Raw genomic sequence first — 26,688 nt, 5'->3', positions numbered from 1 at the left:
ATGCTGTAGCGCGAAGGGTCAGGTTGAGGGCGCTTCACATTAAATCGCAGTGTGAGCCGCGAGGTCTCGATTCGAATGGGCCAGTTTGCAGTCACAGAGAGCCCAGAATCTTGATTACAGTCCTTTGATTCACACTAAAGGTCCATGACCTGAGAGTCAGAAAAATGCTTCACTTGGGTCCAGGTGCTGTTGATTTTTTGGGGGAGTCTTTTATGTTCCTGAGGCTCAGATCAGGAGGCCAGCTGACTAGCCACTGGAGTCACTCTGGTAGCACTGTGTTCAAAATGAAGTTGTAGGTCCAGTTCTTCTTCCCCAGGCAAGATGCAGCAGGTCGGAAAGGCAGCAATTCATCAAGGCAGCAGCAGGCCAGCAGAGTGATAATAGTTTCAGCAGCATAGCAGTCCTTCTTCCTGGCAGAGTATCCACAGGTCCAGAAGTGTACTGAAGAGTTGGTGTCTGAGGTCCTCTTTTTATACCCTGGTAGCCTGTTTCTGAAATGTAGGAGAACTTCTAGACAGTAGCTTTGAAGTGCATGAAATGTCCTGCCTCCCCTGCCCTGGCTCTGAGGTGGCTGCAGTAACAATGTGTGGTTGTTAGGCCCTTTTTGTGAAGGTAAAGCACGGGTTATTCAGCTGCAAATGTGACTTTGCTGAGCTCCACCCCCCATCCTGCCAGCAGATGACCCATTCAGGTACACCAGAACCTTCTATTGTGTGACTATCTGGGAGAAATTCACAAAGACTAACTGACAGCTATGCCCCGTCATGTGACCCAAGACAGGATGCAGGCACAAAGGGGTAAGGGCAGAAAAATATCAACTTTCTAAAATTAGCATTTTCAAAATTGCAAAGAGAAATCCAACTTTAATATTGAAGAGGGTTTATCATCAGGATTTCATAGATACCAAGCATGACATAGCTACCTGCTCCCAATGAAATAATTACAGCTTATTAAATGTAATAAGGAATTCCTAATGTTACCCAATAGGGGGGTGGGTCTAACAGAAGTGAAAAATGAATTTAGGGGGTTTTCAATAACAGGATATTTAAAACTTAAAAGAACATATCCAACACGTTAGTTACATAGCAACCTGCACTATCAGCTACCAAAGGCCTACCTTAGGGTTGTCTTCTATGATAAAAAGATGGGTGATTAAGGCTTGGGATGGGGGTTTAAATGCCAAGATGGCATGACAGTTAAAAACTCCATTCAGGCTGCAGTGACAGACCTGGGACATGCTTTAAAGTGCTACTCAAGTAGGTCGCAAAAGAAGCTCTGCATGCTCACTGGTAGCATCTAATTTACAGGCCCTGGGTATGTGGTATACCACTCCATAAGGGACGTATGAGTAAATTAAACATGCAAATCAGGTGTAAGGCAAGCAAACCATGTTTAGGGAAGTGAGCATAAGCACCTCAGCACTGGTTAGCAGCGGTAAAGTGTAATGAGTCCTAAGGCCAACAAATAGAATTTTAGCAACAATTGGAGGTAAGTAAGCAAAAGGTCTGGGGGAAGACCACCCTAAGGCTGCCAGGTTTAACAATGACCAATTGGAAGTACGTAAGTGGCACCTCCTCCTTTTTCAGTGTTGGTAAGAAAAAGGTTTCAGGTGAGGATTTTTTATAATATGTTTTTGTTCATAGGTTTTAGGTTTTCATCATTTGCTTGAGATGTTACAAGGTACAGTCTGAGACTTTTAGCAGCCGGCATGAGTTTCGCCCTTACATGGTCATCCAGACCAAGGCTTCCTTCAGGATTTTAAAAAGGTTAATATGAATTCTTAAATTTTCAATTTTATTTCAGATAACTCTTATATTTCAGACAGTTCAGAAGTCAGGAACAAATATTTGGTTACAGTGTGTACGGCAGCATCTTTCGAGGTATAATCCAGATCCACAAATGGTGTAACAGGAGGAGGAGGCACTTACAATATTCTAATCAGTTACAAATTGAGGTAAATAAGGTCTGATACCTCGAGACAGCATCTTCTTAACAAAAGATAAAAGGCAATAACACCCAGGAGGAGATCTCTTGGACCTTTATTCTGAAACAAAATTCCCAACAATGAACCATGTTATTGACAGTAAGTAATGATTATATAGTCTAAATTAATGTAACTGTTGTTGCTTTTGCTTCTCCTTCATGTTTTGTGTGTTCCGTATGTTATTTCAGTTCTATCATTTCTATCTGATGGTTATGGGACTGTCTTTATAAATTGATTAACATAATCTCCTATGCCCTAAAGAAAGGCAAAAGGAAATCTTAAATGTTACAAAAAACATTTTGGAATTGTCTGCTCTGGATTTCTAATGAATTGATTAGAACTTTCTTTCAAAGGGAATTAGGATTCCATTTTTATACATCATTTTGAAGGATAAACTTTAAGATTGATTGAATTAACACTACACATTCTTTAGAAAAATATATCCAATAAATTATTAACAAAAAAAGAAACATTTATACAATTAATAATGTATGCATTTTTCAACTGTACTTCCTGATTAACTGTTCTGCCACTAAATCTGGTTTTATAGTTCTGATTTTGCATTTTCTAAGGGCTAAAGGTTAAGCTAATCTATGCCTTTTGACTCCTGCCCTTACCTACATGTATATGTTAATGAACCAGTGGCATTTTAGTTTAATATATTGATGTATTTGTATTTATTTTAGACATTTGAAAACTGGAAAGGAGTTGTAGCAAACACTTTATATCTTGTGTGCCATTTCCTATAGGGTGAATCTCTATACTAACGCAGTAAACGTGACATCATGATAGAAAGTCAATAAATGGCAAATTTTTTAAAAATAGTATTCATTTATTTATATTTTTTCTCAATTTCTTTTTTTTCCATATATATTTTTCTCATAAGTTGTTTACACTTAATTCATAGAATTTATATCACTCTGAATAAATATGACATATATTGGACAACATTTAGAAAAAACATAAACATGAACAAGACTTCAAATGACTAGATGGTCAGAGGACTATTGAAGTTGGCAATGCGGTGGGTTGGAACACTACGCGCGTTTCGGCCACTGCCTTCATCAGGAGACCGTCATTTGCAACAAAATAATATAAACACTGAAAAAGGTACAAAAAATTGTGTCAAAACCACACATGTGTTTTACTGCTATACAGTATATACATATGAATTACATTACACCCCTAGGCATGGTCATTTTTACAATAATATAACAATGGATGTATTTGTATTTATTTTATCAATATTAAAAAATATTCATGTTTTCATTGTTTTTATTTGAATGTTTTGTTTAAAAGTCAATATTATGAACTATATATATTTAGAAAGAATGTTTAGAATGACAGTGGCTAGGTTCAAGCTATAGAAATACCATACACATATATGCAAACATAGAGTATTTTGTTGTTGTTCCTCAAGCTTTTATTTAGATACTATGAAAAATCGATATTATGGGCCTCAATATGGTGGACATGATAATGTTATATAATAATATTGTTGTTGTTGCCATTCAGAAATATAAGTTTATACACTGAGGGGCCGATTTCGATGGCGGCTGGTGAAAAAGGTACCGCCCGCCATAGGTGCGGCGGTCCAACAAAAATAATCAGGATGCACCCGCCACACTGGCGGGGTATCCTGTGTGTTTACATTGTGGCGGGTGGCTGCACCCGCCACAATGTAAAAACACATGTTTTACATTTGCTTGTACAACATGGCAGGCACCGTGCGGTGCCTGCCACCTTGTACATGCAAATGTAGGGGGGTACCATAGGTACCCCCACGTGCAGCACCCCATCCCTCCAACATCCTGGGGGCCCGCAACGGGCCTGAAGGCATTTTCCGCCTGTCTTTTTGCGTCGGAAACTCCACCGCAAAAGACAGGCATCCAAATACCCATGGTGGTGCCTGCACGGCACCACCTCCATTGACCCCCTGTACTTGGTCCCGCAAGGCGGGCGGAACAGGCCCGCCTTGCGGGACCACGGCGGATGGTCTTTCCGTCCGCCGCAGGACCTTTTTCCTTTCCAACGCCATCCTAATATGGCGGTGGGAATTTTAAGGGTGATGGCGGTGAATCTGCGACCGCCCTCACTGCCATCATAATCGGCCCCCAAGTGTCAGAAACTGGAAAAGCTGAAATATAAAGAGGGTATTCTTAGAAATATTGTGCAAAAAATACCCTGTTTTCGTACGGTTCTGCACAAGTGTCAACCCTGTCTATCAATCTTTTAAGCATTTATCCCCATAAGCGAGTGGTTAATGTTAAGCTACTGTACACCATGTATGATTTTTTTTCTTTGACTCTTCTGTTTTAGGACTAATAAGACCAAAGTACATCAAGCAAAATGAAGTTCAAGGAATTTCGAGTGACCTTCAACCATGTGAAAATTACAAGCACCTGCATCATTATGTCTAAACGTAAACTTAACTAACCAATACATTTACTTGAATTATGTTAATACATTACACACAACTCATATGCACTCATACATTGTTATGGATCTAGCAAACAAATACTATTTTGATTGCAAGTCCCAAGCACTGATCAGGAAACAACTATGTGCGTACTAACACATTTTTTTCCAATGAGTTTTAAAAATGCGCATTCTCAATGGGGTAATGCATTTAGAAAATAGTAATAATAGGACATCGGTTGTTTCTGTATATTTTCCCAAGTAAACTTGCTAATTTATGTTGGAACAGGAAAACTGTTGTAAGGGATGGTCCTTTATTATGCATTGTTTCAAGCCAGGGGAGCCCATAGTGCTCCTGTTGGCCTGTCATCTATGCCAACCTCCCTCCTAATGCACATACAACCCATATTCTTCAATGCCTTATGCAGCAGGCCAGCATTCATCCCTTTTGCAGAAAGTGGGCAGACCCTGAAATGTCAAGGACACTGGGCCTTACATTAGGCCACACCGATGCTGGATTACTGATGCGGCTTTTATTTACAGCAGGCTCCAGTTCAATGACATACAGATTGCACATATTTATTGCTTTCATATATGGTATTGATAGCATTGGATATATATCATACTTTGTTTAACTGTAACGTCTATCTATCCCCGCCTCATAGTTGGTGTAATAGGTGTTCATTGGCAGTTGCATTCTGCAGGAAGGAGAAGTTGTTTCATGTAATGTTAGTTGCTATCATTCCTTACATTACACGTTTTGATTATGCTAAAGACACAATTTTATGTTCTTTCTCCGGGTCTCTGCCCCAAGATGCTGCCCACTTTGTCTGTCCTCTCACTTTCAGGTGTCCTTGTGAACTCCTTAAGGTGGAGACCCTATTCATAGAAACTTGTTAAAACTATACTATTTCAGCAACAAACAGGCGGACGTACAGTATACCCTCAGACAACTTTCTCCACCGACTGCCAGTTAAAAGGGACAAATTTTCTCAAACAGGCCACTTGTCAGCATCAATCCCTCACACATTGAGACGAACCCCACTCCCACTACAACTTATTACCAATCAAAACTGGAGTGAGCCGTGTGTTTCTGTACTTTTAGCTTATTGTTTCACAGATATTCTAAACATATATACGTAAGATATGCACCCATAGCATACATTCACCAAATACATCTCACACTGATGAATAAAATTTACTTGTTTGTTTTCTTTTGTGATGTTGCTGTATTTTACTTGTGTGAAGACTGTGTGCCTGATTCACAAAGGTAAACTTTGTCCAAAAGTCTAATGGGTTTATTTACAAGCCCCTTGCTCCGCGGGTGCATCACTTTTAACCTCTTCGATGCTCATGACGGCTCCCGGCCGTCATGAGTCACGGTGGGCGTGTGCTGATGACGGCCGGGAGCCGTCATGACCATGCCCGCGATCGGAATATTCAGCACTGCGGCGGAATTTGCTCCGCAGTGATGAGGTTAATATGGGAAAAAGTGACGCACCGGCGGCACAAGGTGCTTGTAAATAAGCCCCTAAGTTTGCGACTTTTGGTATTCACAAAGGTGAGTTCCAAGTAGTATCTTTACATCCTCACTCGAGACGCAACCTCCGCCCCCGAGTCTGGAACTTCCCCTCCACACCCAGAATGTAATCTCCATCCCTCAAGTAGAATTTCCACTCTTGTAGTGGATCAGCCCTAAGAGAGGAGATTCCACTCCGGGGGTGGAGATTCCACTCCCTGTGCGTAGGGGTTTCTCAGCACTCCCCGAGTGCGGAGGTTTCACCCTGAGTGCAGAAATTCCACCTGAGTACGGACATGAAGATACTGCTTGTAACTTACCTTTGAGAATACCGAAAGTCGTTAATTTAGACTTTTGGTCTTACTTTACCTTTGTGAATCGGGCCCTGTGATTCTGTGGCGTCCTTCATGATTTTATATTTACTTAAACGTTTGTGAATCTGCCCCTTACTATAAAAAAAAACTGGGCTATTTGGCAATGTCCAATGGTAAATAATTTGCTTTATGTTCTAGATCACGCAATGTAATTGTGTGTGAAGATGCAAAAATACCCAATGCAGCTTTCGGGGAGTATGTAGTGAAGTAATGTTCCCATTACATTTACAGACTGCACAGAGAAGTATTCTAATAAAATCCCTTTGTTGAGAGTGTCTTTGGAAGATTTATTTTGAATATCTGTGTAAGCGTTAGCAGTAAAGGTATTTTACTGTACTTTATATATGTATTCATTAAAAATATATATATCTATGCACTCATCATTTGCATAGATAAGAAAATCCAAAGGTACCATTATGAGTCACCTTATCTGCATTGTAATACTAATAATAGGGAGCATTACATTTATCATATCCGCATTGTATTCAACATCACCTGTAATACATTTGTAATCCTAACAAAGGGTTCTTTTTTTAGTGCCACATCTAACGAGTACCATTTGTAACATGGGTGATAATAGAAGGTGATCACTGTCAGTGTAATTTGACACTATTCTACGGAGGGAGTGTGCCATACAGCTATGAGAGTATGGAACAATAATGTTTTACTCCAGTGAGACGATTTCTCTTGACAATGGCGGAAAGCAATATTTAATTGGGAAGAGGGATTTTTTCCTCCTTTTGTGAGCTAGGCGACTCTCTTGTATCATGATTGCCTGCAAAAGGCCTAATGAAGGAGTTGAATAGAAATATTTAAGCTGCTACCTTAAATGACGCTTAGACTATCCTTGCTATGTGTGGTTCTTTACATTACAAAATGACTTGAATATACCGGTACCTTTGTCAACAGAACAGATTTAAAATGCAGTCTAGAATTGAGAAGAGGCAATAAATATGCAAATAATCTCCATTGTTACTCGTTACGTGGAAATCCCCTTCATAGGTATTCATTCGAGATATCCTGGAAGCCTTATCTGATCCAATTCATAAAACACATTTGCGTATATGTGGAATAGTATGCTAACCCTACACCAGTGGTGATGTGAATTGGCGATTCACAAAAGCCTACTCAGAAATAGCTTCTAGATGCACAATAAAACTTTGTGTGTGTATAAAAATCAGCACATTAAAAAGCCCTACTTAGACTTAAATGTGAGTGTGAAAAAGGGTAAGTAACCAAAATGGGAAATATCCAGCGCCAGATGTACAACCAAGGAATTTGCGATGCAATAGCGACTCTCAATTTGCGAGGTGCAAATTGGTATGTACAACATTGTCTTTGACACTGATTGAGATTCCCAATGGGGTCGCAAATTGCATGCACTTCAAATTTGCGACCCCATCGGGACTGGCTGGTCCTTTCAGGTATGGTGGCCTGCTGGGCTCATCAGCCCTCCATGTCTGAGACTGCTTGTCAATAAACCAGTTTTTTTTTTGTTTGTTTTTTAAATGAAGCCCATTTTCCTTAAAGGCAAATGGGATGCATTAAAAAAAAAAAAAATGAAACGTTTTTGTTTCATTTTTTAAAGACAGGTAGTGGTCCCTGGGACCACTGACTGCCCTTAGAAAATATCTTTAGAGCCAGTCACAAGGGGAAAGGGATCCCCTGGGGGACCTCTTCCCATTTGTGACTCCAGTACCACCCTCTTGAAGTGGGCAGTAAATTGAGAGTTTTTTGCGACCGTAATTGCTGACGCAAAACATTCACTCATGGCTAGAGAGTCACTATTAGGAAGAGAATCCCCTTCAAAATAGTAAGTCACAAAACACATTGCGAGTCGCAATTTTTTGCGACACGCAAAATAGTGTTTGGACATAGCCATGTAGGTGTTTGCATGAACAAAAACAGGTCGCAAACCTGTTTGCGCATGGAAAAACTGGTCGTTCATCTGGCCCCCCAGGGCTTAATTTGAGCCGGTGGTTTCCGGTGCTCAGCATGGCACTTGATTGGTTACTGATGCTCGGTGCTGCTGCTTATCTAATTTAGAGGTGAGCAGAACAACGGTTGTTTAATACAATATATATTACAAATTACTAATACCTGCCTCCCTAGCCATTCCTGGAATAATCTGAGCTGTCAAACTTGCAGGTGAGATAGATGGTTAGTAGTTATTTTGGGATCACTGACAGACAATCGAGAGTCAGAATATGGACTAACAGAAATATTGACACAAGAATATTGATGTCCAGAATATAGAAGTCCTATCTACATAATGGAAAGTACAAAAATATCGATAAAAAAATATTGTTGTTAAAAATATAGTTTTTTTAATGAATTAAAAATAATGTAAAATAAAGTAAATAACACATATAACTAACATAAAAATAGTTAAGAATATTTTTTTACAACTATAAGTAATACATATAATGTAAAAATCAATTAAACATATATCTAAAAAATAAATTTTTTACTTAATAATATTTGTAAATAATTATTTTAATAACTTATACATTGTAAAAAACATATTACAAATTATACATACATATATATACACGTACACCAATAATATAAATAAAAACTTAAAATATATATATTTAATTAAATGATTACACTATTTTTTTTAAACATATTACACTACATTAACTAAAATAGTAGAGAAAATATTTGATAGCGGAGAGAATAAAATTACTATTTCTACTCCAGAGAGTTAACCGTAGGGAAAGTGTTGGATAGCGTAGGGGTTACAATTACCATTCCCACTCCACAGAGTACAACAGTAGGGAAAGTGTTGGATAGTGTAGAGGTAAAAATTACTATTCCCACTCCAGTGAGTGCAACAGTAGGAAAAGTGGTGAATAGCGTGAGGGTTAAAATGACTATTCCCACTCTAGTGAGTGCAATAGTAGGGATAGTGTTGGATATCGTAGGGGTGAATATCACTATTTCCACTCCAGTGAGTGCACCAGTAGGGTAAATGTTGGATAGCGTTGGGGTTAAAATTACTATTCCCACTCCAGTGAGTACAACAGTAGGGAAAGTGTTGGATAGCGTAGGGGTAAAAATTACTATTCCCACTCAAGTGAGTGCAACAGTAGGGAAAGTGTTGATAGAGTAGAGGTAGAAATTACTATTCCCACTCCAGTGAGTGCAACAGTAGGAAAAGTGTTGGAAAGCAGAGGGTTACAATTTACACACTTATCACTTAAATAATTATTAAAAATAAATAACCAATTAATAATTGATTATTTTTAAATTATATATAAATACTACTAAAGAAACATTAATAATTACTTGTTTTATAATTACATTACTTCCCATCCTACTCCCCTATAAACCCACAACCCTCTCCTAAAAATAACAAATGTAATACAATGATCTATTATTTAATTAGTATTAATTATTAACCAATTAATAATTAATTATTTATTATTTATAAATACTAATAAATGATAATAATAATTACTTTATTATAATTAGATTGCTTCCCATACTACTCCCCTATAAACCCACAACCCGCTCCTAAAAATATTACACAACTTACATGATTATCTAATAATTAATTAATAATAATAACCAAGTAATACAAAATTAATAATACATTAATTATAAATACAAATAAATAAACATGAATAATGTCTTTATTATTAATAAATTACTTCCCACCCTATTCCCCTATAAACTCACAACCTGCTACAGAACTAAATTACGCAAAAAAGTATTTACTGCTGAAAATGTAAAATATTTTTTTTTAAACTACACTTATTCAAAAAAATAACCTCACATACTTCTAACACACATACCAAAATACAGAACACTAATTATAAACAACGATATTATTAACAACGATATTTTTACAAATGATATTACTGTCTTCGATATTTAAAAAAATGATATTTCTTGGTTTTACTGTCGATATTGTCTATTCTATCCTACAATATTCTTGCTGTCAATATTCTTGACCTACAATATTTAAAACTCGATATTATGGTAGGCCGAAATAAAAAAACTCAGTATTCTTTCTGTACACCATTGTTTTGGCATTGATAACCGGGGCGATAGGTGGTGGCACTGGTGGGGTCCCTGGCACTTATTATTTTACAAATCAATCACTGGGAATGTCTAATATAAACCGCAGGTGGCTTTGCCAAACGAGGAGCACATGGTGGGCCCTGCACATCTTCTGGCAAAACTAGAAAAGTGTAAGTTAGGCCCAAATCACAAAGGTTCCACCTAAAACTATTTCAGAACTAGTACAGACCAGCCAAGTTCAAATTTACAACCATCCAGCTTTGAAGTAAAGCCTGCACCTCACGAGGTCACTCATAGGAGCAAAATCACACTAAACCACTGGAGGCAGGACATAATGCTTACAGGACAAAGGTAGAAAAAGTGAAATAAACGTTGAATGATAAAACAGTTCACACACCTACAGTTGGGACCACACACACATAAGAGGGATGGAAAGTAATTACCATAAAATACAATTCTACAATTTGTTGTAATTGGTTATTAGCAGAGGTTGGGATCTGTTGCTGCAATGAGCCTTCTTTGCACCTTACCTGGTCTGCTGTGGAGGAGTTAAGCTTGTGTTGAGGATATTGTGTTCCTTGGGGGTGAGTTGGAGGACCGATCCTGGTTCCAGGGACTATAGATACCACCTGCATCTTAGCAAACTTGACTTTCACGTGCCCCCTCTCATTCAGCTATTTATTTTTTAAATCCCACAAGGAGGACACTATTCATTCACTATAACTGTAAACCCTCCCCCCCCCAGTAGTGTGATGGGAAGGGGATGAGGTGAGACGAGCTTGGAATCGCTATATGGTACTACTGCAGCTGAATTTCTGGCATGTGGAAGGCATTTTGACACCAGAAAGGGATCCAGAGCAAACATGGTGGAGGGTAGCCTTTCTCACGAGACACTAGTGATTGTGAAAACAAAATGAAATCCTTACTCAGGGGCCTTTTAGAAAGCCTAAGGTCTATCGATGCTGAAATAGATTCACTGAATGCGTGCGTCTGTCTCAGAAATTGGACCGACACACCACTAGGGGCCATATGTACAAGGAAATATAGGAGCGCAGAGCTGCACCAAATTTGGCAGCGCCATGCTCCGACATTTCTAAAACTTCAGGGATGTACTGTATTTAGAACAATATGGCACACCCTTGTATTTTCCCTAGAGCTAGCGTTAAAATTAGTTGCCAACGCAGGCACCCTTGCACCAGAGTGCAAGAGTGCCTGTATTGCAGGAAATTATTGTTTATGTGCAGAACGGTTTCCCTTCATGCACCTAAACTGCCAATAATGGCGATTTGTTACTTCTATGTGTGCTGTATTCTGCAGCACACATAGAAGTAGCAATTCTTCATTATTTGATGGTGGTTCATGTGCAGGAAGGGACACCTTCTTGCAAATAAACAATCATTCATAGTGTTTTGCTCTTTCTATGTGTGCGGCAGAATACAGCACACATAGAAAAAGCAAAACCTAGGAGAAATAAAAGTATTTCTCCTCATTTCCCCATTCTAATGCCTTCTCTTGCATGAGTTAGTTTTTGGCGCTGCCTGAGATATAAAGATCCTTGTAAATCTAGGGCAGCTCAAAAAGCAATGGGTGTAGCAGTGGAATGCTAACAGCAACACCCATTGCATGCCCCTTTCATGCAGATACCTTTGTGAAAGGGTACCATATTTACAAATCAGAGTTAAGCCACAAAACATGGCTTAACACCACTTTGTAAATATGGAGCAGGGAATTGCATTACAGGAACATCATTACAAGTGGCGTTCCTGTGGTGCAATGCCCTTGTAAATATGCCAGAGTTCTCAGATGCGGAGCAGTGCATTTCTATGACAGACTACAATCTTGCCTCAAAAGGTGAGAATATTTTCAGCATAGAGAAAGTATTCTGAATTAATGAGGCAAAAAACTAAGACTTGGAGGCGCATATCGAGTTCAGGGACAAACACTTCTCCAGTCTCCTCATAGAGGAAAGAGTTCATAGATCATTGATGAGCAGACCTCTGCTGGGTGTGTCCACCCGACCTATTTTGGTCTGTTTGCTAAATTTCAGGGATCGTGACATAGCCCTTTGGTTGACATGTGACAAGTTCGACCTGATATTTTACAGCTACCAGGTATCTCTTTTCCCTGATTTCACTATTGCTGTCCATATCACTAAGGGGCTGATGCCAATCTGGGTCCAAAAGCACTCCAACTGAGCCTGTTCCGGAGTTTTTTCCAACTGAGCCAGACCCCTGCAGTCCGACCAAACGAGTACAATCAGGCCCCATGCTACCGGACTCGGTTTAGTCAGACTTCCATAGAAGTCAATGGGAGCCGGTCGTAAATTGGCTCCCATTGACTGAATGGGTATGTCTCGCACAAGGGCCCCCCCGACAGTGGGTACGCGTCGGTGCCAGCCTCAAAGTTTATGCCCCTGTGTCCAAGTCGTAAGGCTGTGTGTGACAGGGGGCCGAGGCGGATCCCAAAGGCATCTTCCCAGACGTTTTGCGAGCCGGAAACTTTGGCTCCATCCGGCTGCCCGACGCGTACATCCTATTCGCTTGGTCGTAAAACGTCTCCATTGCGCGGTCTAGTTGGTCACTGAAGGCTTTAAAAAGGGACGCTGCACTGCACGCAGAACCATTGAGAGGAGCAGATGCTGTCTGTCGGCTCCTGCCTCTAAATATTGCATTTTTGCCCACATTTTAAAATACCCTGTTTTTAGCACTAATCGGATCGTTTTCGGATTGACATTGTGAGGGAAACTTGGTGTAAACTGTGTTCAATTGAAATTTGGGCTGACCGGGCAGACGGGACTTGAACCGGGGTGTGCTTGGTAGAAGACACTCCAGAGCCACAATTTTTCCTCCAAGTGAGCGGTCTAGTTGCTCACTGGAGGTTTTAAAAAGGGATGCGCGCAGCGGGCATGCCGCTGGCGCGCCAAAGGCAAGCTCATCTGCGCCCGTCAGCGTCCCGGAGGCGATCCGCGTTGGAAATACTGCCCGCCTTTCAAGAGGAAAAGGAGGTAGGAGCGCATGCAGGATCACATATAGTCGTGATACCCTCCTTCAAATGGGCAATCAGCATAGGTGCTATATTTCCCAAAAATTGGATATTCTGTTTATTACAGAAACCTGGCTGCATGAGGGATCCAATCCCACTCTGGCCAGCGCCATCCCTCCTGACTATGGAATAATCAGGAATGATAGACAGGGGCAAAGAGGGGGGTAGCTGTTGTTCATAACAAGTGCCTCCCCTGTTCGCCCATGTCCATTATAGGCATGGAAGACGCTGAATCTCTGGGTTTCTACTTAGAGATTTCTGCAAACCAGTCTGTAGCAGGGGTGATTATTTACCGACCGCCGGGGCCTACAGGACGCTTCTTGGAGTCCATCAGCCATGCTTTAGCACCCATTGCAACGAGTTTTAGTCAATGTCTGGTTCTAGGAGACTTTAACATACATTTAGATCATGAGGAGGACCCTGAGAGTAGGAAACTGTATGAGTCTCTGTAAATTCTCAGTTTGGCCCCTTGTGTGACATCCCCCACCCATGAAAAGGGCTACACTTTAGACCCGATTTTCGCAAAGTGGAATGTTGAACTTGATGACCCTATCCCAATGGTATGGTCTGACCATTTTATGCTGATGTTTAAAAGACCTGAGTACTCAGTCGAAGCCTTTCCTTCAGGCCACCGAATACAGATCTTTTAAACAGATAACGCCAGATTCTTTGGCTGAAGTCCTGACGCATCATCCATCCATGTGAAGGGCTCCCTGGTTGAGGGGTTGCTTGCTCTGGAGAACTGGCTTCAAAAATGGGCACTACATCTTGCCCCCTTAAGGCGCGTATCGCGGATAAGGGAAAATGTTGTCTCCTGGGTTCTCTGGGACACTGAAAGATAGCAAAAGGGTGTGCAAATGTCTTGAACGAGCATGGAGGAAGGACTTTGACTCTTTAAAGAAAAATATATATAAATTGGCACTTAAAGAACACTAGGCTGAAGTTCGGGAGGAGAAAAAAATAGCTTTGTGGCTAAAAAAAATTGATTCAGCCAGAAATAGTAGCTGCAAACTGTTTAAAATTGTGAAGGACTTTGTCTCCCCTAATGTTACTAGGAGCCCTTTCATTCCCTTGCTCGAATGAACAAGTCAGGTGGTGAAATTTTTCTTTGAGAAAATAAAGCTGATACAAGATTCATTTGTGAATCATATTGAGTTAAACTATGATATGTCGCAAGCATTGACAGTGGATTTGAGAGAAGAAATACTTGTGAATTTCCCTCCTATACACATGGAGACCTCTCTTAGCATCATGAAAGCGATTAAATCCGGGTCACCACCTGACCCATGTCCTGCGAAAATAATGGCTTCAGTTGCTGAGGTTCTGAACCCTGCGGTGAATCAAGTTTTGAACATGTCTCTGTTAGAGGGCAGGGTTCCCGGGAGTTGGAAACAGGTTAAGATCCTCCCTCTTTTAAAGAAACCCTCAGCAGACCCCACAGTAGTGAGTAACTATAGGCCCATAACATTGCTTCCGTTCTTTGCTAAAGCACTAGAAAAATATGTGAATTTGGTCCTTACTGATTTTATTGAATCCACTAAGGCTCTGCATCCCAGCCAATTGGGTTTTAGAGCTAATTATAGTACGGAGACAGCCTTGCTAGAGATAACAGAAACTATTAGAGCCACCCTCAATAGAGGTGGTAAGGCAGTTTTGATACTGCTTGACCTATCGGCAGCATTTGATACCGTACCCCATGACCGGCTCCTACAGAGGTTGCGGGAGTGTGGTATTGGGGGTATGGTTTTCAGATGGTTCTCCTCCTTTTTGGAGGACCGTCGATAAATGGTGTGGTCTCCTCCTTTTTCGGCGGATATTCCCCCAACGAACGTAGGGGGGCCTCAGGGATCAGTACTGAGTCTTACTTTATCCAATATCTATATGGCTCCATTGGCACCCCTGGAGCAAATGGTGATAACCTAAGCCAACGACTCTCAGCTGTTGTTCACGGCTGAGAAAGATGAGCAGCTAAATGTACATTTAATCCATCTATGCCTGACCAAAATATTTGACTGGTTTCATCAAACCAATTATCCTGCAATTCTGCTAAAACTGAAATGATGTTCTTTGGACATACACTCGAAGATAAATGGCGAAATTGGCGGCCCTAGAATCAGCCATCTCCTGCATGCCCAGTTACCTCCGTCAAAAACCTGGGAGTCATTTTAGACTCAACCTTGTCCATGAAATTGCAGGTGCAATCTGTGGCAGGCACGTGTCTCGGACTACTGAAGATGATGAGAAATTTTCTTCCTCTGCTTCCTCAGTCCCATAGACAGATTGTGGTCCAAGCCCTTATTCTATCTAGGCTGGACTATGCAAATGCCCTTTGTTTTGGAATCCCAAATTACCTACTAAGCCGCCTCCAGGTGCTCCAACACGCGGCTGCTAGAGCGATTATGCTGTTAGGACCCAGGATCCACATGACTAGCCATCTAAAAACTCTTCATTGGCTCCCAGTGAAAAACAGGATCCTTGGCAAGGCCCTTGTGCTGGCCTTTAAGGCCTTACACAATAGCGGGGCCCAGTACATTCGGAAGAGAATCACACCTTATACCCCGGCCAGGATGCTGAGATCATCTACACAACATCTGTTGGTGATACCAAAACTTTCTCTGACCAGAAACGGTGGCAGATCCTCACAGGTGGTAGTCGGATGAATATGGCATTCCCTCCCCCCCAGTCTTAGACAAGAACACAAGCTTCTTAATTTTAGGCGCCAATTAAAAACTTGGCTGTTCACCCAATAATCGCAGACTTTTACAGCAGTCCTTCCTCATCTCTTCTTTCTCAGGGGGTACTTCTGTTGTGCCAGCACTGGGACACTCTTTGGAGTAGCCGTGTGCTATATAAATCCCCCATAACATTAAGATTAACATTAACATTAACACCCTCTTGATGGAATCGAAGGGGAAAACTGAAAGCATTTTCTAATGAGGATACTCCTGTAAATGAGGAAATTAGGGAGCTTCATAACAGGAAAGTCTCCCAAGATGGCGTCCAGAGAAAAAAAGTCCAAATGTAGCACAAATATCTCCCAAATGTAGCCCAAGTATAGCCCAATGGCAGAAGTGTGCAAAACATGTATTTATTTATTTGCGTTTTATATAGCATGGACTTTGCCTGACGGTATTGCTGTACTTTACGTGAGCATCAGTTACATTACACAAGGATACATTCATTTTGGATTTAGGCATGCGTGGATTAAGTTATTTGCCCAGACATACAGGATGTTGAATTGACACCGAAACTCGAACCTGGTTCCCCAGTTGCAAAGTCTGCAGCTCTGGCTGTAACACTACATCCTCTCCCCAAAGTGAAACAAATAATCAAAGTTTGAAGAGTACTCAGCTGAGCAGAATATAGTCAATATTCAAGTCCAATAATAGTCTCCATACGGGTGAGTGTAATTGACATGGTTAAGTTTGGGTAATTTTACTTTACCGCTTTGGATATTTGTGACTCAAAGAAGTACATTATGTTCTTATTTTTTGCTACAGATAATGTACAATTACCAAACCCATCTTCTTGACGAAATTGGAGATTTTTATATCTAATTATAATCCTACCGTTATTTTTGGAATTCTTTCCTCGAACATTGAGGTGAGCCATAACATTGATTACGGTATCATACTATCTAGCCGGGGCCTACATACTGCTTACTGTCTTTTTCGCTTTTGCTAAATTAGATTTTACTGTAGAACAGGACCTTGTTCTTTTATCTAGTAACTAGCGGTGTCAATGTCAATGTATAATAAGATTGACCTTGGTTAAAGAGCAACATCATTGCAGAGTGTAACTATCTGGAGACTCTATAGGAATATTAGGATAATATTGACCTATAATGATTTATGTGGATTAATGAGGAGTATCAGTAGGCATTGAGGAGTGTCCTCTCTTGTTCTAGGGTGTGACTCATGGCTACACCACTGGAAGTCTGAACTACAGGAAGGATAGAACTTTTCTTTGGTAAAGCGAATCTTACTTTGTCATTTCTTTCAACCTTGGGACTTGTGGGTCTCTTCTTGTGTATCTATCTATAAACCAGGATAGCACCACTATATTTAAGTGATTTTCCTAAGTATAACAACAGTCACATGGTAATTTTTATGGTGATCCTACACATGACTTATCCTCTCCCGTTACTATAATTTCATGATAATTCATGTCTTATACGTCATAGTTATTAAGAACTTTCATCTTCTTGGCTTGCAGCCCTGAAGAAGTCGTAAGGCATGACTATAATGCCCGACGAAACATGTGTTGTCTGTGGCTGTATTTTTTGATGGAATACGAATCAAAATAAATGACACTGTTGCTTGGACAGCAAACCCTGGTGTTGTTATTCTGAAGAATACATCGCTTTGGACACAAAGCAGGAAACTCCATAGTTCATCAGTGATACATATATATTTTTTTGGAGACTATTATTGGACTTGAATATTGACTATATTCTGCTCAGCTGAGTACTCTTCATACTGTTTAACCAAGGGGATCCTTGGTGTTTGTAAGGAAGTGAGATGACCTTCCTTATCTTAGCTTTGTAGCAGAACCTTTGTACTTGAATATTTTACAGTAGCCATAATTTTTGTTGAGCGCCTGATTATTACCTGGTCATCGCTTTGTGTTTGTTAAATAATCAAAGTTATCAACTGGATAAAAACACATAAATATATCAAATACATTTTTTTTTCAGAAGTCAGTACATTTTTTATTGTTTGTTTGTTTGTTTCAACTTTATTTCGGCTAACATTAGCCATAAAAGCACAAGATAAAACATTACATGTTGTTATTAACTCCATAGTCCATTTACAAAAATGTTGGGGAAAAAAGATATTTAAGGCTCTGACCTTGGTCTATAAAGCTCTTCACAAGGGGGGAGCTAAGTACCTCCAAAAGAGACTGGTCTTTTATCATCCGACCAGGTCTCTGAGGTCGGAATCCCTGCACCTTGCTGTTGTCCCTCGGGTAAAGAAAGCGCGCCTTGGCGGGCGCTCTTTTGGATTGCTGGCATCTCAGCTATGGAACTCTTTGCCGCTGGCCCTGCGGGGAGCCACTAGCTTGCTGGCTTTTAGGAAAGGCCTTAAAACGTGGCTTTTTACTCAGTAGCCGTTCTCTCTTGAATTCCTGGCTCACTGCTCTTTTAGTCTTTCATTTGGTGTTATGTTATTATGTTGCAGCTTTTTTGCCTTCTCCAATAAAAGCGCCGGGACACTCTTTTTGAGTAGCCGTGCGCTATAAAAATGAACAAATAACATAACATAACATAACATAACATTTATCAGCTTTATAAATTATGCCCTAAAAACATTCAATTTACTTCATAAATATAATACAATTTGTTTAAAAGCCAGTTTAAAATGTATTAGCAGCACTTAGTTTTTACAAAGCAGAAGTTAAACAGTTCAATTGCACTATAATTTGAGCCCAGCCTTCTTTCTGATTAAGAAAACGTTATATAGGAATCTAGATATGCAAAACACAATCACCTGTGTAGTATTGGACCTCAATATACGTTCAGCATCTTTACAAGACCTAACACCCATATTCCTGCATAAAGGTCTAATCCAGCGAACCCTGGTCAACTTATATAACGGGCAGAAGAAGAATAGATGAACATCATCTTCCTTCGCCTGCTGTGTACAGGAGATACATAGGGGTGCACCCGCGTTTCCCCCCCACCTGGATGTATTTGCATTTATCTGTAGGACCCCGTATCTAAACTGTAAATATAAACGTTTTGCTATTGGTGGTCCAATCTCATCCATAAAGGGTTCAAAGGAAACAGTATGTTTAAAGATTAAAAACTTTTGGGTTAGTGAACCAAAAAGATGTGCCCTGTACTAGTGGATTACTGATATAAGACCAGAATGCAGGCTTTAAAGACTTTTTACAAGAGGGTGTCAGTGTCAAGGGCTCATCCCAATAATGGGATAACCCTAATCTATTTGTCCATAGAGAAATATGTTTGAACCAAGGGATATTTTTGTTCCCATCGAACTGCATAATTTCTATCAGGCCACATCTATAGTTATCCAACTCAGGAGTGGTCCATAGCTTAATCCAATACAATAGAGGCCTTAAAATAGCATGATGGTCTGTACGTTTGATAGCAACATCCAAAAACACAGGAACTAGGGGGGTTCTAGACGGAATTTTTAACAACCTCCGTATAAAGATGTTTTCATCCCGTTCAAAATTCTTTTTGCAGGATGGTCCCCAAATCTCAGCCCCATAGAGTCCTGCTGATTGGGCCTTTGCTTTGAATACTTCCAACGCTGGAGTGATGGCCTTAGATTGGCTACCACCGTGAATTTTTAGAACGGGCATTGAATTCTGATGAAGGGCTATCCTGCTCTTTTCAAGCTGCCCTTTCCAGGATAGTTTACTGTCCAACATAATTCCCAAATAATTAAAACTCCCCACAAGTTCTAGTTTTTGGTTGTTTAGGGCCAAATTTTTCCTAAAGGTTTTCTGGAGATTTATAGACATGTACTTAATTTTTGAAGAATTAATTTCCAATCCTTTATCCACGCAGTAACTATAAAAACAATTCACCAAATTTTGGAGTCCCTTTGGGGTCTGTGAAATGAGCTTTTATGGCTAATGTTAGCAGAAATAAAGTTGAAACAAACAAATAATTTAAAAGCTCAGTGTTGCTATTTTCAGAACTCCTTATTTTAGTTTTTTAGAGCACTATCAACAATTACTATGGAAAAAAACCCTAATGTTTAAAATTTCTAAAGGGAATGCTTTAGGTATTATATTTTTAATTACATCAAGATGACTTCAGGCATGCCACACTTTTGCAATAAATATAGAGTGTTAGAAATCTAGTTGTTCATTAGAACACTGTGGGGAGGCAGAGGTCAGGGGCACTGACTCAGACAATTGAAGGTAGGAAGGAGGGGCAGAGGCAGCAAGTTGACCACGCTAGACAGGAAGAAGGGGCAGTGCCAGTACAACTGACCATAGAGAGCAGGGGAAAGGGGGCTTGGGGCAGGAGCTTCCATGTAGGACAGGCAAGAGAGCCTTTGGCAACACAACATACCATTGAGGGTAGAAGATAGGAGGACAGGGGGACACAAACTGACCTTACAGGTAACTATAACTCATGCCCTATGGTAACAGTAACATGCACCCTCGCCATCCACTGCTAAGTGCCCCAGATAGTACATCACTTATGACATCTACTATGACATCATAGATAATATCACTGTAACATTGTAGTAAAATTATCAATGAGAAAACTGTATAGTGAGGGCAGAAATTATAGTTACCATAGGGCACGAGTTATAGTTACTTGAAATAACTAACTATAAAAGCTAAATTTCTATTGTTTTATTCGTGTAAAATCTGAACCCAACTGTAACATCCCTGTAACAGTTGTTTTTTTAGTAAACAGATAGATAGATAGATAGAAAGATAATGTGTGTGTGTTTATGCATATATATATATATATATATGGACGGGCCCACTTGCGGGGTCCATACAGGACTTGATTGTGTGCTTCCCATAATACACAGTTTAATTTGAGCCTCCCATTGGTGGGTGTGCCATATGGAAAATGGAGAAGTGGGTTAGCGGTTGCGCACACCGCTTCCGTTAAAGCCCCTGAAGAGAAGCATATGGAGCTTCGAAATGCGTCGGGCAGATCCAGTATGGAGTGGATTCTACAAGCGGATCCCCGTCCTCACCTACACATAAATCAAGCTGCTGCTCGTGTGCTATTCAAAGGTGGACAACCTTGGAGCAACAATTTATACGTGGCCGTCCAGCCGCGGAGTATGCACCACCCCGTCATCCTTGGGGGTCACGGAAGATAAACAGCAGCCGTACACGGGATCAAGGACGGGCCCACTTGCGGGGTATTTACAGGACTTGATTGTGTGCTTTCCACACCACACTTCCCATAATACACAGTCTCATTTGAGCCTCCCATTGGTGGGTGTGTCATATGGAAAATGGAGAAGTGGGTTAGCGGTTGTGCACACCGTTTCTGTTAAAGCCCCTGAAGAGAAGCATATGGAGGTTCGAAACGCGTCGGGCAGATCCATTATGGAGCGTCATCTACAAGCGGATCCCCGTCCTCACCTACACATAAATCAAGCTGCTGCTCGTGTGCTACTCAAAGGTGGAAAACCTTGGAGCGTCAATTCATACGCGGCCGTCCAGCCACGGAGTATGCACCACCCCATCATCCTTGGGGGTCACGGAAGTGAAACAGCAGCCGTACACTGGATCGAGGACGGGCCCACTTGCGGGGTCCATACAGGACTTGATTGTGTGCTTTCCGCACCACACTTCCCATAATACACAGTCTCATTTGAGCCTCCAATTGGTGGGTGTGTCATATGGAAAATGGAGAAATGGGTTAGCGGTTGCGCACACCGCTTCCGTTAAAGCCCCTGAAGAGAAGCATATGAAGCTTCGAAACGCGTTGGGCAGATCAATTACGGAGCGGCATCTACAAGCGGATACCCGTCCTCACCTACACATAAATCAAGCTGCTGCTCGTGTGCTACTCAAAGGTGGACGACCTCGGAGCGACAATTCATATGCAGCCGTCCAGCTGCGGAGTATGCACCACCCTGTCATCCTTGGGGGTCACGGAAGTGAAACAGCAGCCGTACACGGGATCGAGGACGGGCCCACTTGCGGGGTCTATACAGGACTTGATTGTGTGCTTTCCGCACCACACTTCCCAAAATACACAGTCTCATTTGAGCCTCCCATTGGTGAGTGTGTCATATGGAAAATGAAGAAGTGGGTTAGTGGTTGCGCACACCGTTTCCGTTAAAGCCCCTGAAGAGAAGCATATGGAGCTTCGAAACGTGTCAGGCAGATCCATTATGGAGCAGCATCTACAAGCGGATCCCCGTCCTCACCTACACATAAATCAAGCTGCTGCTCGTGTGCTACTCAAAGGTGGACAACCTTGGAGCAACAATATATATATATATATATATATATATATATATATATATATATATATATATATATATATATATATATATATATATATATATATATATATATATATATATATATATATATATATATATATATATATATTTATATATACACACATCACCTACTGGCGGTCGCCAGTAGGTAGTTATAGCGTAGGGGTGGGGGGACATCTCCGTTCTGCCCACAGAATGTGCGCAGATTTGCCCCTTCCGCCTTTCGCAAACAAGGCTGAGAAACAAGGCAAATCTCTGCACATTCAGGGGCGGAACGGAAGTTGGCCGCCCTCACCACGGCCCACCCTCCGCCCGCCTCCCGCCTGCAGTATTAAATGATATTTAAAAGCCTAAAATTAAATTTAAATAAAACTTACCTTATTGCGGGTGCATCATTGCCCAACGCGGCTTCTTCTTTGGAACTGCGCATGCGCAGGAGCCTGCACCCATCGTGGCTTCTTCTTTGGAACTGCACATGTGCAGTTCCAAAGAAGAAGGCGCAATGGCAGCAATGCGCAAGGATACGCCCGCAATAAGGTAAGTTTTATTTATATTTAATTTTAGGCTTTGAAATAACATTTAATACTGCAGGCGGGAGGCGGAAGGCTGGCGGCGGGTGGGCGGCAGGCAGGCCGGTGGGCGGCCGGGCGGCTCGGAATGGACTTATACGGAGAGGCACAGAGATTGGTTCAATCTCAGTGCCTCTCCCCATAAGGCCCTTACGCGACTTCCGCCCACCCCTATCATAGAGTTATAGTTAGGACCAAGTTTCCATAAGAAGAACATTTATTATTTTGCTTATAACTTTGGCGTCGTTTGATGAATCTTCATGAAATTGTCCAAACTAACTCTTTGTTCATATGAGCTCCTAAGTTGACAGTTTGGGGGTGATTCATTAAGGGGGGCCAAGATAAAAGGGGGGTCCCAAAACGTGTTTTTTCCATTTTAATTTCCATAGGAAACTTTAGACAAGGCTAGAGGTCAAACGGTTGAACGGAATTACCCCAAATTTGGCAGGGAGAAGGGTCTTGGTCTAGAAAGCATGCTTTTGGTGTCAATCCGTTCAGTAGTTTTAGAGAAATATCGAAATTTACAAATATCGATATTTGGGAATTCTGTCATCTGATTGGTTGAGGTTTTATTGGCCGCTAACTGTTGCAACTAGGAAGTGTTGGCTGCTGTTTTGTGTTTCCGTTGAAGCGAATAAGGGGGAAAAAAGGTGAAAAAAGTAGGAAAGCGGAGGGTAGGAGCACTGTAACGTCTGTGGGGTGTTTAGGGTGTGCTGTACGGGGAGTGTGAGGTGAAGTATTTACCCCTACCAGTGTGAAAGTGCTATTTTGCCCACAGTGAGATGGTGCTGAGGTGAGGTGCTGGTACACTCGGGGATGAAAGCATGCGCATAAACCATGAGTTGAGTGCTGTAAACTCATGTGCTCTGGGTGCTCGGTTGCAACTAGGAAGTGTTGGCTGCCATTTTGTGTTTCTGTTGAAGCGAGTAAGGGAAAAAAAGGCCGAAAAAAGTAGGAAAGAGGAGGTTAGGAGCACTGTAATGTCTGTGGGGTGTTTAGGGTGTGCTATACAAGGAGTGTGAAGTGAAGTATTTACCCCTACCGGTGTGAAATTGCTGTTTTGCCCAGAGTGAGATGGTGCTGAGGTGAGGTGTCGGTACAGTCTGAGATAAAAGCTTGTGTCTAAACCATGAGATGAGTGCTGCAAACTGATGTGCTCTGGGCGCTATAGCTTACTGGCCTAAGCAAAGTATTTACCCCTACCGGTGTGAAAGTACTGTTTTGCCCACTGTGAGATGGTGCTGAGGTGAAGGGCCGGTACACTCAGGATGAAAGCGTGCGCCTAAACTGTGAGCTGAGTGCTGTAAACTAATGTGCTCTGGGCGCTGTAGCATACTGGGCACTGTAGCATAGCTGTGCAGGTGGTGTTAGTTTGCGTTTAGAGTATAGCGAGAGTGGGAAGCAAACTGCTCACTGGTACCGGTCTGAAGACTCAGGGGTGAAACCGTGAGCCTAAGCAGTGAGCTGGTTGCGGTAAAGTGATGTGCTGTGGGCACTGTAGGATACTGACCACTGTAGCATATCTGTGTAAGTAGTGTTAGTATGTGTTTATACTATACAGGGAGTGGGAAGCAAACTACTCACCTCTACCGGTCTGAAGACTTGAATGCAGTGTTTTAGCAAGCAGGAATAAAGAAATAATTGTGAAGAATATAATGCAGAATGTTGCAATGCCACAGAAGACAAATGATGAAATCAGGTGTGTCTAAGAAAGTGACTGTGTGTAATAAAGCGATAAAGTTGGAAAGTTATATAAAAAGTGTCTTTATTTAAGTGCTATAAATTGACCCACTGGTGCAAGAGCTAAGGCATCCGGTTGTGGCAAACTCCAACCTGTTCTGCTGGATTTAAACGTAAGCTCCTGTATCAGTGAATTCCACATTACATGCTACAGTTCCATGTGACATAAACAATACCTATTACAAGGAAAATAATAAACAGGTAGGATACGATTACCACATGTATCCTTTAAGAAAACAAAGGAAAAAAAAGAAATTGCAAAATGTAATCATCAAACTTTTTAGGTACCCTGGTACTGCTTTTTTGTAACACAAAAATATCAACAGTAGAACAGTCAGCAATCTGTTGTACAGTATATTTAAATCAAATCAAATCAAATTTGCTTTATTCGATTTTCGTTTACATGAAAACAAACATAACAGCATAATAAACTGATACAAATTGATACGTTTTAGACATGCTATTTAAATTCATTTTTAAGACAGTAACAAAGCCATGTTATATCAGCTCTCCCCTGCTGCAATTTACAGTGCAAAGAATGTTTATCAATTTATAGGACATTTAATTTAAAACCATTTCCCAGATAAAATCATACATTAAGATTTACATTTGTTTCGAGGACTTAGGGCCTGAAGTAGGTAATAGTGAAATACTGAATTCTAAATACCGAATTTTACCAATTCGGTATTTAGAAATCGCACATTGCAGGAGATCTTTCGCAGCTGCGCATAAATCCCTTTCTGCCGCAATACCTTTTTGTGTGGCATCCGCCATTTCTCCAGTGCCCAACAATCAAGTTCATGGTTATCAAGATACTGCATTACCTGCTGGATATCGTGAGCGATAGGTTGGGATGTTGGCAAGGCATTGATCCATTCACCAGTCGAATGGGTAAGTTTTGCAATAAAAAGATGGTTGCATGCAGATTGTATATGTGTAAATAAATGTCATGTAGCTGGCTCTGATAATAGATAGAGGCAGGCAGCTGAAAATTTGTTCAATTTTTTCACTGTATTTATGTAGCTTTGCGTAGAGGCGTATTCTGTCAGACATGGTTGTTAGTACAGGGAGCCCAGCCATTTTTTACAAGCAAAAATAGTAGTAGGATGGCCGCAAACAGAGCGAGAATTATGGGCACTGTTCCTGTTATTCCAGAGATGATTGAATGAATGAAGTCCGGTATTGTAGCAAAAACAGTTTGAACGTTCGTGAGAAGGCTGGAGGAGACCATGTTAAATAAGTGTGCCAGACCTTGAGTGTGAGATGTGTTGAAAATTGTGTAACAATTCACAAACTGTAATGGGAGGTTCATTTTTAGAAGGGACTGTATTTTACTTGACGTTCGCACTATCTGCAATAGATAAATATGTTTTGCAGACGCGAGGGAAACTTCTGTTCTGAACAAAAGCGCTTTCAGTTTGGTTAGTTTAATGAAATCTGTTTTCAAAGTAGGGATTGAAGGCCAAGTTGAAGTTTGGGAGTTACCTTGTGTGGGTGGGAATAGACATTGCCACAGGAAGTTACTCGATTTGAAACAGTATGGACATACGGTATGCCAGCTCACATTGCGTAGGAGTGAATATTATTGAGAAGCAGATAGCTGCGGTTAGAAAGCTGTGTGAATGTTGGGCTAATTGTGGGAATTGGCATGCTTTTAAGAAAGCACGCAAGATTGGGGACATTCTTGGATAGTAATGAATGACTGACATTGTGGTTGCAGTTTTTACCTGTGAGAAAAAACTTCTGTATCCTCTTTAAGACAGTGATATGTAAATGGGTGAAACCACTGCTCATGTATAAACGTGCTAACTTGTATAATCACATACAATATGACAAACAACATGTACACCTAGCAGACACAACAACACTACGTACTGTGGGAACCGTGGCTAGTCATGTACACAAACCAAACATGGCATGGCACCTCTGTTACACAATGCAGAATGCGGGGAGAGATGGGAGCAAAGTATGTGCGAAGGGGGCAAGTGATTCTCGATTATAAAAGTATACAATGCAAAGTATTGAGGGGATGTGCCAGACAGACTTG

The sequence above is a fragment of the Lissotriton vulgaris genome, chromosome 9 (genome assembly GCF_964263255.1).
Source record: "Lissotriton vulgaris chromosome 9, aLisVul1.2, whole genome shotgun sequence".
NCBI lineage: Eukaryota > Metazoa > Chordata > Amphibia > Caudata > Salamandridae > Lissotriton > Lissotriton vulgaris.
The sequence above is the reverse complement of the archived record's forward strand: the minus strand, read 5'-3'. Positions refer to the sequence as shown.